The sequence below is a fragment of the Pterocles gutturalis genome, unplaced genomic scaffold (genome assembly GCF_000699245.1).
Source record: "Pterocles gutturalis isolate BGI_N339 unplaced genomic scaffold, ASM69924v1 scaffold3445, whole genome shotgun sequence".
Lineage (NCBI taxonomy): Eukaryota > Metazoa > Chordata > Aves > Pterocliformes > Pteroclidae > Pterocles > Pterocles gutturalis.
In genome coordinates, this window is record NW_010138007.1 from 19,996 (window position 1) to 26,660 (window position 6,665).

Consider the following 6,665-nt stretch of genomic DNA (forward strand, 5'->3'; position numbering starts at 1 on the left):
CAGCTTGATACAGGTCTTACAGAAAAAAGAAGGGCCATTATAATCTATATTTGCTTGGGAGGGGTGACAACTACAAACATTGCCTCCAGCTGTTATCCTGAAGTTCACAAAGGCAGAATTTACCTTAAAAAAATAATCATTCACAGGGAGAAACCACTGGCCTCAGTACAACTGTGATAGGTGATTTTGAAACAACTAGCTCGCTACCTCAACAGAGCAATTGGATATTGATCTGCCTTTTATATTTGGTGAGTATGGCATATAAGAGTTGCTGAGATGTGCTTTTCAATCCAGCACATAGAGTGGTAAATCATGTAACAGCTACACAAAGCAACTCCTTTGGCTGTGAGAAGAGTCTCACCCACGTGGGGAGATTTTGTCCTGTGAAGATAATTGTCCCTTGTCACGTAAAGGAGTACAAAGATAGCAAACGGAGTTACATCCCACGCCAGTGCTTCCTGTTCAAATGCTGAGTACTCTTCCATCCTTGTTTGTGACAGTAAGGAATGTGATACGGAAATAATCCACATTATTTTCGAGTGCTGAAGCCCCAGTTAATTAGCAATAGCAAGATAAAGCCACTAGTTGATCTTTTGAGAAAATGGCCACGTATGTGTTCGATTGGCTATCATTACATTACAGTTTGATTACTAGATTATATTTTATCCTCTTTTGTTCATACCATTCATTAGAATGACAGGCAACTGCTAAATGAGAGACTGTAGTTGATAATTAGCAGTAGCATCTCTGCTAAATTTAAAGCTTCATTTCTGCTTCCTACTGTTTAATGAATTAGGCAATGAACAAATTTTTAATTGGTGCAAGCTTGATACATGTATGTAAATCTGCTTTCATCAGGTCCTTTGACAGTGCTTGCTTTGATTGGCAAGATAATGACAGGTCCTGCTGTGTGGAGGGGGTTGTTGTGGTTTGGTTTTTTTTTTCCAGAGGCCAAGCAACAGGATGCCAGCACCTAGAGTTTGACTTTCTGCAGAAATTAATGGAAATCCAGGATGGTATGGCTATAGCAAACACCAGAGACAGTTCCGAAACCAAGAGGAAAGTGGGTTTTGGAGCTGCCGATGTCCCATGAACCAGTGCCTGTTGAGAAATATCAGTATAGGATCATGTTCCTGCTAGTAAATCAAAAAATGCTGTGGCACAGGTCCAAGCACTGCAGAACGGTCATCTATACAGTTAAATTGTTAGCATGTCTTCTGATGCAGTTTAATACTGGGAACATTGCAAGGCCATTCCAGCTGTATTCAGGGCCAGAGGCTGGTCTCCAGCATTATTTAATTTATTGATACAGTTTCCATTCAGCGTGCAGATGACAGGTATTTCTCATCAGCTTTTTTCACCAGTGGGCAGCAGGAGAGGAAACTAGTCCATGCCACTTACAAGCCTCATTCCTGTTCTGGACTTTTTTCTTATTCTGAGGAGTTCTGCTTTTAAAAACCTCTTCTTAGCCATACCTCTGAAGTCTGGTAGCTGTTGCATCCCTTCCTGCCTGTGCTGCAGCTGCTTTTGCTGCCTATGCTCACGGGCAGAGGTCTGGGGGTGGCTGCAGCAGTTCCCGCTGTTTGCAGCACTCATCTTGCAGCAGTTGGGAGAAGGAAAAGCTGAACAAGATGCTCGTCCACCTCCAAAGGCCACAATTCACAGCCTGACATACTAGTGCAAACAGACTCCATGTTCACATCGTGCCAATACGTGGGTGACACACTGTGCTGCACCGCACGAGGGGGAGACGTGTGCCACTGCGCTGCTCTGGCTCTGTGGGCAGCAGCCCCTGGGGAGCAGCAGGGCAATGACTCTTTCAGCCGTCCTGGCTAAATCCACCTGAAAATATGAGTCAGATCCTCATGCCTTGCTCATGCCTTACTGCTGAGAGAGCTGTCAGTGCTCTCACTGGGGCAAAACTCCTATGCAATGGAACAAAAACACCAAAACATCCTTGGTAAATACTATGTCCCTGTGCACTTTAAGGGGGAAGAGTCTGTTTTAGTAGTAGTCAGGAATTTTAGGGTCAGCTCAACACAAGTGGGTTTGGGCTGTTTCTGGCTGTCATTCAAAGTTATGTTAAAGCTACCCCATCATTTCCAACGTTCAGGCTGGCAGCTCATCACACAAATGGGTTCTCACCTCTAGCAGTACTTTGGAAGGTGGATCAGCTGTGTTTTTCAGTACTGGGAAAATAATGATCTTAAATTGAATGGCTGAAAAATCATTTCTGGACCAAAGCTGTCCTTAGTCAAGTTGTGGGGCTAGTTTTTAACAAGTATTTAAGCGCCTGACAGGGCAGATGAGTGTCGTGAAGGTTGTGTAGGAGCTGTTGGGTGCCAGGAATGAACTCCTGACAATTTCAAGTGCTTCAATGCTTCTGGAAGTCCAAAGGAACACCTAAATGACTTTGCATATACCCAATCCAAACTCTTAAAATGTGAAAACTGACTCTTACACAACAGGATAATTAAACCATACTCTGAGTGTAAAGCCCATAGTCTAAGGTGTGGCTGAAACCTGTTCAGAGACTATTCTGGTAGCAGCAGGGAGGAGACATGGGTAATTAGCAAAGGCTTATTGCTATTGAGCTGATGCAACAAGTTCTAGATATAAATGGGAGGAAATATTTGTGAATATTATTTATCTAGTTTTTTAAATGCATTTCTACACTAACTGCTGCCCAATCACTTTCCAGTCATTAAGACTGTAACTCTATTGTGTACCTTTGAGTGTCCTGTATAATCTAGTCATTAAAATTGCACTTAAAATATAGAAGTTGAGTGAAGTCACTCCAGAAAGTACTTAGTGGAGAGGAGGATGTCTCTGAAGACCTCCAGAGCCTATCTGTCTAATTAAATTCAAGGAAAAAATTTCCTTAGCTCTCAGGTCTTTTAGTTAGTTCAGCAAGTTATTTAGATCTAGTCAGATGAGTATGTGGTTTAAAAGATTTAATAAAAATAGCCAGAATGTGCTGAAACTAGAGGGTTTTTTTGATTTAAAAGTCTGAAATGAGTAATACCTAATCAAAAAGGAAAAGTTAAGGAAAAGTGAAAAATGTCAATTTATTTTGCTGGAAAGAAACCAAATTAAATTTGGAACAAAAGCAGCTTTTTTGCTTATTCCCATTTTGAACTTTTCCATATAAATATTTGTATAATGTTATTTAGAATTACAGTAATATAATTAATCATGATGAGATTAAAGATTTTAGGCTGCTTAAGTTCAGAGGAACAGAACAGTACTGTGGAAAAGCAGAAAGAAGTGCATTACAGCACTCCACCTCTGACCAAAATGAAACCTATTCCTTCATTGCCAACCTCAAGAAATAAAACACAAACTCTTACAGTGCAGATAAATGCTTCTGCAAATGGAATCCTATATATTAAGTAAATTATAGTTTTAGTCTTTGTATATTTAACTATGTGCACAAAATTGCCTTCTAAAGCTGTAGCATAGGTCAATTACCAAACATTACTCTGAGATTAATTAATATTCCAAATATTTCTACATACTATATAGAAAAAACATTTACTAGTGCTCATCAAGGTACAAATGTAGTTAGATTTAAATTCTTGTGGCTCATACTAAGTACGTTTTTTGTAAAAAATGTTTCCGTATATATGGAAAGAATAAAGCTTATTTACGTGCCTGGGTATGGTCTGTGATCTATCTGTTCACTGTTAATTTCCTTGCCCAGAAGTGCTTGCGTGCTGAACACTAATGACAGGAAAGTACATTGCCAGCACAAGCTATGAAGTGAAATGCTTTGTTTATAGGATGTGAGTGTACACTGTTTATAGGCTTACTAGTGCGGGTGAGCATACATATGAACACGCACAGACATGCACAGAAGGTTAAATTTATTTTATTGCATATTTTTTATGTCCCAGTCCCTACACACTCTTAAATACCTGGTTGAACTCTCCATTTTCTTATTACTCCACAGAGACCTTAATAATTAAATAGAACCTGACTTCCACATGTAGAGCCTCTACCTTTTAAAGCAATCTTAAAAATTTAGTGCCATTACAGCTGCCAGAGTCTGTAGTTACTGGGATTTATACTTGCTCTACTTGCTCACAGAAACATCTTTTTTTTTTTTTTTTTTTTTTTTCTTTCTGGTTCTGCTATGTATAGCATTATATCTTCCAGTATAAAATTTTAAAATAATTTAGCTAACATGCAAACGAAAATTCATCTGGCTATTATTCATTCTGGGGTGGCTCAGAAATGCAACTGCTTTTATATTTATTTCACTTCTTTGAAAGTGAGCTCCTAGAGCTCCTGCAGTGATGCCTTTGGCAGGATGTCACCTCCACGCTCCATTTGCCAGGCTGTAGTTATGGAGATCTCTTACAGCAACTGGGCACCATTTGTAGTATCAGCAAGAGCCTCCATGGAGCTGGTGCCCTCTGTCTTGGATACAAGAGGAGTTTCTTCACTACCTTCTTGAGCAGATGTGGACTTACTGAATGCTCCCTCTCTTGAGATCAGTCTAAATTTTAAGTACTACTGAAGCCCCTCTTAAGGCCTGTGTTAAGAACCTGAGAAGTATATGAACATTGATCCTTTGCAGGGTAGAAAATTTCTTCTCTGGTAAGAAAAAGAGATTTGAAAATTGTGCTACCAAGCAGGCAGCTGAACAGCAGCTTCTTCAGAGATGGGGTACTGTAAAGCAGCGTGCGGTCATCCTGCCATTTCTCTTTTTCACCACTTCAGCTGACAAATTTGTTTTGTTTTAAACTTTAATATTTGATTCAGTGTCGAGAGCTCTCCTTGCAGTGAAGACTTCATGACAGCTGACTGACCTGGCAGGAGAATGGCAGGTGAAATTCTGTGTCAGTGACTGCAAGTAACGCACAGGGCAGGAAATAGCCCTTGCTGAACATTGACACAGCAATGGACCCTGACTTAGCTATTAGTGCTCAGGAAAGAGCTGATAGTTGGGTTCAAAGGCAAAGGGAACATTAGGCATTACTAAGAAAAAAACTGAGAGCAAACCAGAAGTAATCATTTAGGTGCTGTAGGAATCAGTGGTGTCCCCACATCTCAAACACTGACTGCACCTGGTGCCACCCAGCTGAGTCAAATGTTCCCTTGATCTCACAAGATGTAGCAGAAGTAGAGAACAGAAAGATATGAATCAAGGGAGGTGAGACATATGCTACAAGAACTAGTGGCCACTCCTGTGATGTTTTCAGGTGGGTTGTGCAGACGTGTCTTTCTGCAGCACATTTAGAGTTGCGGAACTCGTTGCTGCAGGACATCATGGGCACAGCAAATGGAAATGGGTTCAGAAAGGGATTATACATGTTAGTGGGGGACAGCTCCATCAGGAACTATTAAACATAGTTGTCTGGATGTAGTCTCTGGCTCAGGAAGTCCATAAACATCTGCCTGACACATTCTGCAAGAATATCAAATGTATACACACTCCAATCTTGTATATCCATCGTTTGTCTGGAGACAAGCTGCTGGATGACAGAGACATCTGACCCAGGCACTCCTCTCGTTTTTAAGGATTTAAATGTGGTTGTTTTTCCTCCTTTCTAAATAAGCTCTAGGTTAGGGAACTCCACTGTCTTTTTACAGTTGGTAAGTGCAAGGCAATGCTTTGCAGGTTTTGCACTAGCTTTCTGTGTCTGGAGGCAAATGGCTGCTTAAGTTTTCCAGACACACAATAGCAACAGATACTTAAAAATCCATGGGCCAGAAGAATCCTCAGAAATGGAGCATTAACAATTAGGTAGTGACTGGGTGCACTTTATATGCTGAGTTTCTTTGGTGTTTTATTTAGAGATAGAAGATACTAGAAATGCACAACCTCAAAGGAATGCACAGACTACACAGGGGTTACTAGATAACTCAAGTTCTCCCACTTCCCGATAGAGTGCCAAGGGGGAGAGAGTTGTGTGTAGAAGGTTTGTAGGAAAATAGCACTTCCACCAGCTCCCTCGGTACCGTTGTGAGAATCCCATCCGGCCCTATAGACTTGTGTGTGTCCAAGTGTTGTAGCAGGTCACTAACCATTTCCCCTTGGATTATGGGGGCTTCATTCTACTCCCTGTCACTGTCTTCCAGCTCAGGGGTTGGGTGCCCTGAGAACAACTGGTCTTACTATTACAGACTGAGGCAAAGAAGACATTAAGCACCTCAGCCTTTTCCTCATCCTTTGTCACTGTGTTTCCCCCCCACATCCAATAAAGGATGGAGATTGTCCCTAGCCCTCTTTTTGTTGCTAATGTATTTGTAGAAACATCTAAGGAATGTCCAGCCTTCCTGGACTCCTTTGCCCTTCAGCACTGCCTCCCAAGGGACTCTGTCAATCAGGCTCCTAAACAGGCCAAAGTCTGCCTTCCTGAAGTTCAAGGCAGCTGTTCTACGAACCCCCCTCCTTACCTCTCCAAGAATCAAAAACTCCATAATTCGTGATGACTGTGCCCAAGACAGCCTCCAACCATCACATCACCCAGAAGTTCTTCTCTGTTTGCAAACAACAGGACCAGCAGGGCACCTTCCCTAGTGGGCTCACTCACCAGCTGTGTCAGGAAATTACCTTCCACACACTCCAGGAACCTCCTAGACTGTTTCCTCTCTGCTGTATTGTACCTCCAGCAGACATCTGCTAAGTTGAAGTCCCCCACAAGTAGAAGAGCTAG